The sequence below is a fragment of the Salvelinus sp. IW2-2015 genome, unplaced genomic scaffold (assembly GCF_002910315.2).
Source record: "Salvelinus sp. IW2-2015 unplaced genomic scaffold, ASM291031v2 Un_scaffold2949, whole genome shotgun sequence".
Taxonomy (NCBI): domain Eukaryota; kingdom Metazoa; phylum Chordata; class Actinopteri; order Salmoniformes; family Salmonidae; genus Salvelinus; species Salvelinus sp. IW2-2015.
The window spans coordinates 28,300-41,178 of record NW_019944244.1 but is presented as its reverse complement, the minus strand read 5'-3'; the positions used below and the strand labels follow the sequence as shown (position 1 = coordinate 41,178).

The window sequence follows — 12,879 nt, the reverse complement described above, 5'->3', positions numbered from 1 at the left end:
TCACTCTGTGCAAGAGCTCACTGTGCAGAGCTCACCTGTGCAGAGCTCACCTGTGCAGAGCTCACTGTGCAGAGCCATTCTGTCTGACTGAGACAGGGAGGCTGGGCAGGAGAGAAGGGGGTAAGGGTCCCTTCCGGCTGGGTTTGGGGTGGGTGGCAGTGAGCCAGCCAGCAGTATCCTGTTATACTACTGCATTATTCATAGGAGATGGAAGAGGATCAGGAAGCACACGGTAACAAGACCACACAATTCTCCCTCCATATACTACCAAGGAGAACTACAAGTACCAAGCACATACAGACACACACTTCTCCCTCCATATACTACCAAGGAGAACTACAAGTTCCAAGCATGTAGTGTACAACTGTTGCACATCCCTACAGAAGAACTGAATACTGAAACACACTGTACAAATGAAAGGGGCATTACTCACATAGAGGGGTGAACACAGTACAGACAGGAGACAGAGACAGAGAGACAGAGAGACAGAGACAGAGAGACAGACACAGACACAGACACAGACGACACAGACAGACGACACAGACAGACGACACAGAGGGATTCCTCACATTGTAGAGCCTGGGTAGCGAGGACACTCTGCAGGACTTGGCTCCAAACGGCCGGGGGGTGAAGCCGGCAGAGAGGCAGGACGAAGAGCCCTCAGACCGGCGGTATCCCCTGGGGAGAGAAGCAGAAACCCCTCCTCTTCCTCCTGGAGCCCTGGAGCTGTACCTGTAGAGGGGGAGCGCCTGCTGCTGGGGAGCTGAGACATGACCTGGGGCTGGGGCTACCACTGAGGTCAGGGACTCTACAGTAGAGAGGAGGGCTTGGTCTGGGATGTCCATGGAGGCAGAGGGGCAGTGGAAGCTGGTACCGCTGGTTAGGTTTGAGCCGGTACCGTTCACCAGGTCAGAGGTAGTTAGAGAAGAACTGGTAGTAAGACATGAGCCAGAGTGGGTCGTGGGGATCCCGTTTGAGAGCGAGGAGATGTTCTGGTCTCGTCCACTGGAGATCACGAGAGCTGGGCTAGAGATGGTCTGGGCATGGGTCTGGGAGGAGAAGGGAGAGGCGGAGTTGGGGAAAGTGGCTAAACCTCCAGCTCCGTCTGGCTCCACCGGTGTGCGACGCCTCTCCCCCAGGACGAGGGGCTCTGATTGGGGCACGGCTCCGGCTGACGGTCCCTGGGCCTGGAGTGTCAGGCTGGGGGTGGTGAAGGGTTCCGAGGCTCCGGAGCTGTAGGGAGACTCCACGGAGGAGCTGGTGTGGGGTCGGAGCTCCAGGGAACCCTCCTTGGCCGATGTGGAGGGAGAGACCTTGTTGTGGCTACTGCCGTATAGGGACTCCTCATCCTCTTCCCTGTGGTACCAGATGAAAAGGAGGAGTGGTAATGATCATGCTACACATCAACGGCCAGGCAGACATCCACCCAAGGGGTCCACACACACACACAAATAGGTACTACTATAAAGTGTGTCTCTGTGTCCGTCCCCTACCTGTCCTCTAGTTGGTCTCTGTGTCCGTCCCCTACCTGTCCTCTAGTTGGTCTCTGTGTCCGTTCCCTACCTGTCCTCTAGTCTGTCTCCGTGTCCTACCTGTCCTCTCGTAGGCTCCTGCATGTCCCGCCTGTAACGACCCCTGCGTTGGTCATCAGGACGATGTTGTCTCTCTCCTGCATCTTCCTCCGCAGGTCACAGTTAGACCTGTGGCGCCGGAGCTTCCACTTGGTCAGGTCCTGACAGGAGGCATCAATGGGGGGGGGGGACACTTAAAACAATGAATCACGACAGAGACAAGAACTGCTGTTGAATTCATTTGTAGCAGCAACAATTAGCCCAGTGAAGAGCTCTAGGGAATGTGGTTTTTAACAGCACTTAACCTCTCTTGGATAGGGGGTAGTATTTTCATGTCCGGATGAAAAGCGTGCCCAAAGTAAACTGCCTGTTACTCAGGCCCAGAAGCTAGGATATGCATATAATTTGTAGATTTGGATAGAAAACTCTAAAGCTCCTAAAACTGTTCAAATTATGTCTGTGAGTATAACAGAACTGATATGGCAGGCAAAACCGAGGCCAAACAAAAGGACCATTTGTGATGCATCTGGGACCTTTTGGAGTGCCAACAGAAGAAGGTAAGGCATTTATTATATCGCTATTTCTGACATTCGTGTCGCACCTGCCTGGTTGAAATATGTTTTTCATGCTTTTGTATGCGGGGCGCTGTCCTCAAATAATCGCATGGTGTGTTTTCGCCGTGAAGCCTTTTAGAAAATTTGACACAGCGGCTGGATTAACAAGAAGTTGAGCTTTATTTTGATTTATTACACTTGTGATTTTATGAAAAGTTAAATATTTATAATTCTGTAGTTTGAATTTCGCGATCTGCAATTTCACCGGATGTTGGCAAGGTGGGACGCTACCGTCCCGTAAGAAGTTAAGATGGTGATTTGACAGGGTCATAGGTTGGGGCACAAAGATCACCGATTGTAGAATGTCAGTCAGATGGTGATGAGAAATGAGGCAGGTGAGTAGTTATACTGGGCAGGATGGTACAGGTAATGGACTCCCGTGTGTTTGTGTACTCACGTTGTGCCACTTGGCCTCACTCTCGTGGACCCGGACTCTGCCCCTCTGCAGCTGGTCCTGGCTCACGGCGCTGGGGCTTAGCTCCATGCCACCCTCAGAAACCTGGCGCACCACTTGCGTGGCCGACGGGAACCACCTGATGTCATTCAACGATTTGCTCCTGTTGTAGTGAAGAGAGAGCAAGAGAAACAAGAGACAAGTGAACGACGAGCGTGAGCGGAAAAAGACCAAATGAGAGCGAGAACACTGCAGATTGATGATCAGGATGTCATAGTATATTACGTTGTCCAACAATCCACCACATGCACCAGCAGACGGCGCTAAACCAAGCCAGCCGGCGCTAAACCAAGCCAGACTGTGCTAAACCAAGCCAGCCGGCGCTAAACCAAGCCAGCCGGCGCTAAACCAAGCCAGCCGGCGCTAAACCAAGCCAGACTGTGCTAAACCAAGCCAGACTGTGCTAAACCAAGCCAGCCAGCAGACGGCGCTAAACTCAGTGGTGTAAAGTACTTAAGTAAAAATACTAAAGTACTACTTCAGTAGTATCTATACTTTACTGTTTGTATATTTTTACAACATTCTTTAAAGAAGAATGTACTTATTCTATACATTTTCCCCCGACATTAAAAAGTACACGTTACATTCTGAATGCTTAACAGGATAATGGTCCAACTCAAACACGTTTTANCCCTATATAGGGAATAGGGTGGCATTGGGCCTCAGGCTGGGGACAGTGAGCCAGCCAGCAGTATCCTGTTATACTACTGCATTATTCATAGGAGATGGAAGCGGATCAGGAAGCACAAGGTAACAAGACCACACAATTATCCCTCCATATACTACCAAGGAGAACTACAAGTACCGAGCACACACACACACAATTCTCCCTCCATATACTACCAAGGAGAACTACAAGTACCAAGCACACACAATTCTCCCTCCATATACTACCAAGGAGAACTACAAGTTCCAAGCACACAATTCTCCCTCCATATACTACCAAGGAGAAATACAAGTACCAAGCACACCTTGAAGGCAGTGAACATGTGAGCATCCAATCACAAGAGATGTAGTGTACAACTGTTGCACATCCTACAGAAGAACTGAATACTGAAACACACTGTACAAATGAAGGGGGCATTAGTCACACAGAGGGGTGAACACAGTACAGACAGGAGACAGGAGACAGAGGAGAGACAGAGAGAGAGACAGAGACAGAGGGATTCCTCACGTTGTAGAGCCTGGGTAGCGAGGACACTCTGCAGGACTTGGCTCCAAACGGCCGGGGGGTGAAGCCGGCAGAGAGGCAGGACGAAGAGCCCTCAGACCGGCGGTATCCCCTGGGGAGAGAAGCAGACACCCCTCTTCCTCCTGGAGCCCTGGAGCTGTACCTGTAGAGGGGGAGCGCCTGCTGCTGGGGAGCTGAGACATGACCTGGGGCTGGGGCTACCACCGAGGTCAGGGACTCTACAGTAGAGAGGAGGGCTTGGTCTGGGATGTCCATGGAGGCAGAGGGGCAGTGGAAGCTGGTACCGCTGGTTAGGTTTGAGCCGGTACCGTTCACCAGGTCAGAGGTAGTTAGAGAAGAACTGGTAGTAAGACATGAGCCAGAGTGGGTCGTGGGGATCCCGTTTGAGAGCGAGGAGATGTTCTGGTCTCGTCCACTGGAGATCACGAGAGCTGGGCTAGAGATGGTCTGGGCATGGGTCTGGGAGGAGAAGGGAGAGGCGGAGTTGGGGAAAGTGGCTAAACCTCCAGCTCCGTCTGGCTCCACCGGTGTGCGACGCCTCTCCCCCAGGACGAGGGGCTCTGATTGGGGCACGGCTCCGGCTGACGGTCCCTGGGCCTGGAGTGTCAGGCTGGGGGTGGTGAAGGGTTCCGAGGCTCCGGAGCTGTAGGGAGACTCCACGGAGGAGCTGGTGTGGGGTCGGAGCTCCAGGGAACCCTCCTTGGCCGATGTGGAGGGAGAGACCTTGTTGTGGCTACTGCCGTATAGGGACTCCTCATCCTCTTCCCTGTGGTACCAGATGAAAAGGAGGAGTGGTAATGATCATGCTACACATCAACGGCCAGGCAGACATCCACCCAAGGGGTCCACACACACACACAAATAGGTACTACTATAAAGTGTGTCTCTGTGTCCGTCCCCTACCTGTCCTCTAGTTGGTCTCTGTGTCCGTCCCCTACCTGTCCTCTAGTTGGTCTCTGTGTCCGTTCCCTACCTGTCCTCTAGTCTGTCTCCGTGTCCTACCTGTCCTCTCGTAGGCTCCTGCATGTCCCGCCTGTAACGACCCCTGCGTTGGTCATCAGGACGATGTTGTCTCTCTCCTGCATCTTCCTCCGCAGGTCACAGTTAGACCTGTGGCGCCGGAGCTTCCACTTGGTCAGGTCCTGACAGGAGGCATCAATGGGGGGGGGGGACACTTAAAACAATGAATCAGAGACAAGAACTGCTGTTGAATTCATTTGTAGCAGCAACAATTAGCCCAGTGAAGAGCTCCAGGGAATGTGGTTTTAAACAGCACTTAACCTCTCTTGGATAGGGGGGTAGTATTTTCATGTCCGGATGAAAAGCGTGCCCAAAGTAAACTGCCTGTTACTCAGGCCCAGAAGCTAGGATATGCATATAATGGTAGATTTGGATTCAAAAAATAAAAAAAATAAACTCTAAAGCTCCTAAAACTTAAAATGATGTCTGAGTATAATAGAACTGATATGGCAGGCGAAACCCCGAGGACAAACCATCCCCCCCAAAAAAACATTTATTATAAGGAGAATTCCTCCCAGATTGCAGTTCCTAGGGCTTCCACTAGATGTCTTTAGAAAGAGTTTCATGATGGTTTTTGGAAAAATGAGCCAGAAATTGTAGTTTTTCTAGGTGGCTCCCATTTTGGCTGTAGTGTTTCCAAGCGTGTGGAAGAGAGCGTGTTTTGGTATTTTTCTCCGGTAAAGACAAAGATTCTCCGTCTTAAATTGTATCATTTATTTACATATTAGGATACCTAAGGTTTGATTATAAACGTTGTTTGACTTGTTTGGAAAAGTTTATTAGTAACGTTTGGGATTCATTTTGTATGTATTTTGATGGAGGGAAACTGGGTGGATTATTGACTGAAGCGCGCCAGCTAAACTGAGTTTTTATGGATATAAAGAAGGACTTTATAGAACAAAAGGACCATTTGTGATGTAACTGGGACCTTTTGGAGTGCCAACAGAAGAAGATCAAAGGCATTTATTATATCGCTATTTCTGACATTCGTGTCGCACCTGCCTGGTTGAAAAATGTTTTTCATGCTTTTGTATGCGGGGCGCTGTCCTCAAATAATCGCATGGTGTGCTTTCACCGTGAAGCCTTTTTGAAAATTTGACACAGCGGCTGGATTAACAAGAAGTTGAGCTTTATTTTGATGTATTACACTTGTGATTTTATGAAAAGTTAAATATTTATAATTCTGTAGTTTGAATTTCGCGATCTGCAATTTCACCGGATGTTGGCAATATGCTGCCCATAAGAAGTTTTAAGATGGTGATTTGACAGGGTCATAGGTTGGGGCACAAAGATCACCGATTGTAGAATGTCAGTCAGATGGTGATGAGAAATGAGGCAGGTGAGTAGTTATACTGGGCAGGATGGTACAGGTAATGGACTCCCGAGTGTTTGTGTACTCACGTTGTGCCACTTGGCCTCACTCTCGTGGACCCGGACTCTGCCCCTCTGCAGCTGGTCCTGGCTCACGGCGCTGGGGCTTAGCTCCATGCCACCCTCAGAAACCTGGCGCACCACTTGCGTGGCCGACGGGAACCACCTGATGTCATTCAACGATTTGCTCCTGTTGTAGTGAAGAGAGAGAGCAAGAGACACAAGAGACAAGTGAACGATGAGCGGAGAAAGACCAAAAGAGAGCGAGAACACTGCAGATTGATGATCAGGATGTCATAGTATATTACGCTGTCCAACAATCCACCACATGCACCAGCAGACGGCGCTAAACCAAGCCAGACGGCGCTAAACCAAGCCAGACGGCGCTAAACCAAGCCAGCCAGCAGACGGCGCTAAACCAAGCCAGACTGTGCTAAACCAAGCCAGCCAGCAGACGGCGCTAAACTCAGTGGTGTAAAGTACTTAAGTAAAAAATACTAAAGTACTACTTCAGTAGTATCTATACTTCACTGTTTGTATTTTTTTTTACAACATTCTTTAAAAAAGAATGTACTTATTCTATACATTTTCCCCCGACATTAAAAAGTACACGTTACATTCTGAATGCTTAACAGGATAATGGTCCAACTCAAACACGTTTTATTTTAATTTCACTAGGCAAGTCCCTTAAGAACAAATAGTTATTTACAATGGCGGCCTTCACCGGATGACGCTGGGCCAAATATGCGCCGCCCTATGGGACTCCCAATCACGGACGGTTGTGATGCAGCCTGGATTCGAACCGGGGTGTCTGTAGTGACGCCTCAAGCACTGAGATGCAGTGCCTTAAAACCGCTGCGCCACTCGGGAGCCCAAAAGAGAACATCCCTGGTCATCCCTACTGCTTCTCATCTGGAGGACTCACTAAACAGAGAACATCCCTGGTCATCCCTACTGCCTCTGATCTGGAGGACTCACTAAACAGAGAACATCCCTGGTCATCCCTACTGCCTCTGATCTGGTGGAATCACTAAACACAAACGCTTAATTTGTAAATGTGTTGGACTGTGCCACTGGGTACCCGTAAATAAATAAATGCCTCCTGGTTTGCTTAATGTAAGGAATTTGGAAAAATGTACACTTTTACTTTTGATACCAATGTATATTTAAAACCAAATACTTTTACTCAAGCAGTATCTTACTGGCATACTTTCACTTTAGTCATTTTCTATTAAAAGGTATCTTCAGTTTTACTCAAGTATGACAATTAGGTACTTAAGCCAAGCGAGCCCAGCAGGGGGCTCTAAAGCCAAGCGAGCCCAGCAGGGGGCTCTAAAGCCAAGCGAGCCAGCAGGGGGCTCTAAAGCCAAGCGAGCCAGCAGGGGGCTCCAAAGCCAAGCGAGCCCAGCAGGGGGCCCCAAAGCCAAGCGAGCCCAGCAGGGGGCTCCAAAGCCAAGCGAGCGAAGCGAGGGGGTTCTAAAGCCAAGCGAGCCAGCAGGGGGCTCTAAAGCCAAGCGAGCCAGCAGGGGGCTCTAAAGCCAAGCGGGCCAGCAGGTGGCGTTGTTAACTCACCATATCCATCCTGGGTTTACCTCCAAGTTTCTACAGGACCAGAGAAAGACCAGACCACTGTACACTCAGATACATGCCATTTAGCAGATCCATTTAGTCAAATCAACTCTTTTTTTTAACCAGGTAGGCTAGTTGAGAACAAGTTCTCATTTACAACTGCGACCTGACCAAGATAAAGCAAAGCAGTTCGACACACACAACAACACATAGTTACACATGGAGTATAACAAACATATAGTCAATAATACAGTAGAAATATCTATAATAATTGATGCTTACATATATATTTTTTTCTCTCTCCCCAGTACTGGTGACACCAGCAGTAATCGCACCCACAGCCCTGGTATTGAAGTCCTGGGGACACCAGCGGTAATCGCACCCACAGCCCTGGTATTGAAGTCCTGGGGACACCAGCGGTAATCGATCCCACAGCCCTGGTAATTGGAGTCCTGGGGACACCAGCGGTAATCGATCCCACAGCCCTGGTATTGAAGTCCTGGGGACACCACAGCGTAATTGATCCCACAGCCCTGGTATGAAGTCCTGGGGACACAGCGGTAATCGATCCCACAGCCCTGGTATTGAAGTACTGGGGACACCAGCGGTAATCGATCCCACAGCCCTGGTATTGAAGTCCTGGGGACACCAGCGTAATCGATCCCACAGCCCTGGTATTGAAGTCCTGGGGACCCAGCGGTAATAGATCCCACAGCCCTGGTATTGAAGTACTGGGGCACCAGCGGTAATTGATCCCACAGCCCTGTATTGAAGTACTGGGGACACCAGCGGTAATTGATCCCACAGCCCTGGTATTGAAGTACTGGGGACACCAGCGGTAATCTATCCCACAGCCCTGTATTGAAGTACTGGGGACACCAGCGGTAATTGATCCCACAAGCCCTGGTATTGAAGTACTGGTGACACCAGCGGTAATCTATCCCACAGCCCTGGTATTGAAGTACTGGGGACACCAGCGGTAATCTATCCCACAGCCCTGGTATTGAAGTACTGGGACACCAGCGGTAATCGATCCCACAGCCCTGGTATTGAAGTACTGTAACACCAGCGGTATCGATCCCACAGCCCTGGTATGTGAAGTACTGGGGACACCAGCGGTAATTGATCCCACAGCCCTGGTATTGCCAAGTGCCATGGTCTACCAACTGAGCCACACATACGACCAGGAAATACACCCGCTCTCTAGAACCCCACTGTAGAAGACCGTAGCAGTGAACACTAGTGTTCGCACAATACAGGTTCAGTATCCCGATAGTAATACCGATGACAAAAATCTGCCAAGTCACAGAAAGTCACTTGATCCAGACAGCTCTCGAGCTCATATCATTAAAATTAAACGTTGTCATTTATGCATTAAATCAAGCAATTTGACTTGTGTATAAATACATAAGGTAATTTATTTTAAAAGTGAATCTCCATTGATAAACTGGGTAAATCAGGATGTCCCTAGTTTAGTCACAATACCGGGAATAGAAATTCAACAGGAGTGTGTGCATGCATGGAGTTACTGAGCTTGTTTTGGCTGATTTCATGAGACTACAGATGGAGAAACAACCCGTTTCCCTTCCATTTTAGGACTTATTTTTTCTACTGATCAACATTTGCATATAAAGCAGCAATATATTTATGAAAGTGCTCTCTAAGACTTATGACCTCATTCACAGTCAGCCTTCAGTAAAGATTATATTGACTGGGAGACGTGAGAGACCAAGTCAATGAAACGTTTTATAGTGACTATCAGCTTTGTAAAAATCAGCAATATTTTGAATCATGGTTTGCATATTATAAAAACAGACAAGGTACGGTAGTGAATTGATGTTGGTTTCAGCTGTAAGCTAGCAAGGAAAGTTAGCCTACAAAAGCTATCGATACCTTACTGCATTGGAAAGTGTTCTAGACATTGTTTTGAGAACATGAAACAGTTTCAACGTCTCTGCACGGCCGTGTCGCATTATTCACTTGTGTTAACTTCTGTACAGGACAAGTGTTGTGCGGGCAGCGCCCCGTCCTCGGGACGACGCGGCGGTCCTCGGGACAGACGCCGGCGTCCCTCGGGACAGACGCCCGGCGGTCCCTCGGGACAGACGCCCGGCGGTCCCTCGGGACAGACCGCCCGGCGGTCCCTCGGGACAGACGCCCGGCGGTCCCTCGGGACAGACGCCCGGCGGTCCCTCGGGACAGACGCCCGGCCGTCCCTCGGGACAGACGCCCGCGGTCCTCGGCAGACGCCCGGCGGTTCCTCGGGACAGACTCGAGCTAACAATGAGGAAGTGGAGCAGTACCGGGACCTCACGCTATAAGGAGACATCGGCTGCGCTGATAGATCCTCTCAATCATTAGACGTCACACATTTGGTAGAAATACCGAAAGTAACAAATTCTAGTAATGAACCCGTTTTTTCCATGTTCTAGTATTAAAATATATACTGAAGTTTCAGTATAGCGTACAAACCTAGTGAAAACTCTAGTGGCAACAAGTACGACGTCCACCATCCCTATTCACACCGGGCAGCGACAGACGCATTCAGCAGGACAACGTCCAACCATCCTATTCACCACTGGGCCGCGACAGACGCAGATCAGCAAGGGACAACGTCCAAACCATCCTCTATTCACACCGGGCAGCGACAGACGCAGATCAGCAAGGACAACGTCCAAACCATCCCTATTCACACTGGGCCGCGACAGACGCAGATCAGCAAGGACAACGTCCAAACCATCCTATTCACACCGGGCAGCGACAGACGCAGATCAGCAAGGACAACGTCCAAACCATCCCTATTCACACTGGCGCGCGAACAGACGCAGATCAGCAAGGACAACGTCCAAAACCATCCCTATTCACACTGGGCCGCGACGGCGCAGATCAGCAAGGACAACGTCCAAACCATCCCTATTCACACTGGGCGCGGCAGACGCAGATCAGCAAGGACAACGTCCAAACATCCCTATTCACACTGGCCGCCGACAGACGCAGATCAGCAAGGACAACGTCCAAACCATCCCTATTCACACTGCCGCGACCGGCGCAGATCAGCAAGGACAACGTCAAACATTCATTTAACACGTGGCGTGAACGAAGCTGAACATTCATCACACTAACGCCAAATACTTTAAAAATACCAACTTGTTTTATGGACCACCTGTTACATTGTTAGTTTGGTACATCACAGTTCAACTCTGAAATCTAAACCCCCATTTCATTTTCTTGGGCACTTTGACCAGCAGTCTATATACGAATAGGATGCCGTGTCTGGGAGACAGAGAGAGAGACAGATTGTCATAATCCAATTCACAATAAACCTTTGGCATTAAAAATATTCTCAATAAAGGTTCATATAAAATGTTTACAGCCTCATCATTTTGGATGCACACCTACAGGCCAATATTATTTGCAGATGATATTATGGGCAAGCATGTAGCTTACAAAAAACACACAAAGGACTCCAGTATGCCCTTTGCAGGTATATTTTTAACAGAGGCTCTGTCCCTGCCTATATGACAAGTGATAAGCTTGTGGCAGGTTGTTTAAAAGCTATAATGGTCACTATGACGTGGTTTAAAAGTAGGCTTTGGGGTGGGTATATACTGGGGCTATTTGGAAAAAGCCACGGGAATGATTTCTCTCAAATACCGCTAATAAACTATTCATTTGAAGTTTAAGTAGCCATCTAATACTCAAATGTATTAAGTAAATACCTGCAGTCAACTTGTACAATATGTTAGGAGATAAAGATGGCGTTCGTTTTACCGGTCACAATTTGTCCCCCATTATGAAGCTTTTACCGGTAGTCCCCAGTCATGTGATGTTGAGGTAGTCCCCAGTCATGTGATGTTGAGGTAGTCCCCAGTCATGTGATGTTGAGGTAGTCCCCAGTCATGTGATGTTGAGGCCGGAGCGTTGAGTCTGTTGAGCAGAACGCACCAGGTGATCTGATTTACAGGATGGAATTCACAACTAAATCTTCGCCAGAGAGATTTGACTTATAACTGTTTAAGTTAACTGTACGAGGTATGGGTCTAAAAGCTCACGATCTCTGACAGTACTTAAACATTGCATTTGTGTTTCAGTAATATCTAGATGTAAAAAATAAACTATAATATATTTTTTTTAACTTTATTTGACTAGGCAAGTCAGTGAAGAACAAATTCTAATTTACAATGACAGCCCTAGGAACAGTGGGTTAACTGCCTTGTTCAGATTTTTACCTTGCAACCTTTCGGTTACTAGTCCAATGCTCTAACCATTAGGCTACCTGCCGCCTCGACACTAACCACTAGGCTACCACCTGCAGACCAAGGACTATTTGACCTACTCATTGAGGGTTTTTCTTTATTTTTACTATTTTCTACAATAAGAATAATAGTGAAGACATCAAAACATACATATGGAATCATGTCCAAAAAAATACAAAAATAAGGGGTAACCAAATCTATTTCCTATTTTTTGATAACAGCTTTGCACGCTCCTGGCATTCTCTCAACCAGCTTCATGAGGAATGCTTTACCAACAGTCTTGAAGGAGTTCTCACATATGCTGAGCACTTATTGGCGATTTTTCATTCACTATGCGGTCCAACTCATACCAACCCATCTCAATTGGGTTGAGGTCAGGGGATTGTGGATAGATAACCGCTTAGGCTACGCGAGCCTTAACCTCCCAGTATATAATTATAATAACAGAGCATTTAGACTTAACTTAAAATGTATTTTTTTTAACTTAAAAAAAGAATAATTGGTGCCTCACACCATTTGTGAGGACAAAAATATAACTAGTTTTTACAGCTTTCTCGTGTATTTCTACATATTTTAATTGTGCACTTTTTTTAAAGTTTTTTTTACAGGAGTTTACTAACAGCAAGAAAAAGTAATTATAAATGTTGATATACAGTACCAGTCAAGTTTTGGACAACTAACTCATTCAATGGGTTTTTCTTAAAATTTGTACTTTTTTATATTGTAGAATTATAGTTAAGAATTTCAAATTCTAATGAAAACACGTGAATAAGGTAGTAAGCGAAAGGGTCTAGAACAAATCAAATATATTTGAATTCTTCAAAGTTCACCC

At 47.7% G+C, this 12,879-nt stretch overlaps 1 pseudogene; it reads right to left on the bottom strand.

Moving 5' to 3' along the window:
- LOC112075037 (LIM domain only protein 7-like) overlaps positions 1-12,879 on the bottom strand; it is a 69,576-nt pseudogene that overhangs the window by 36,949 nt on the left and 19,748 nt on the right.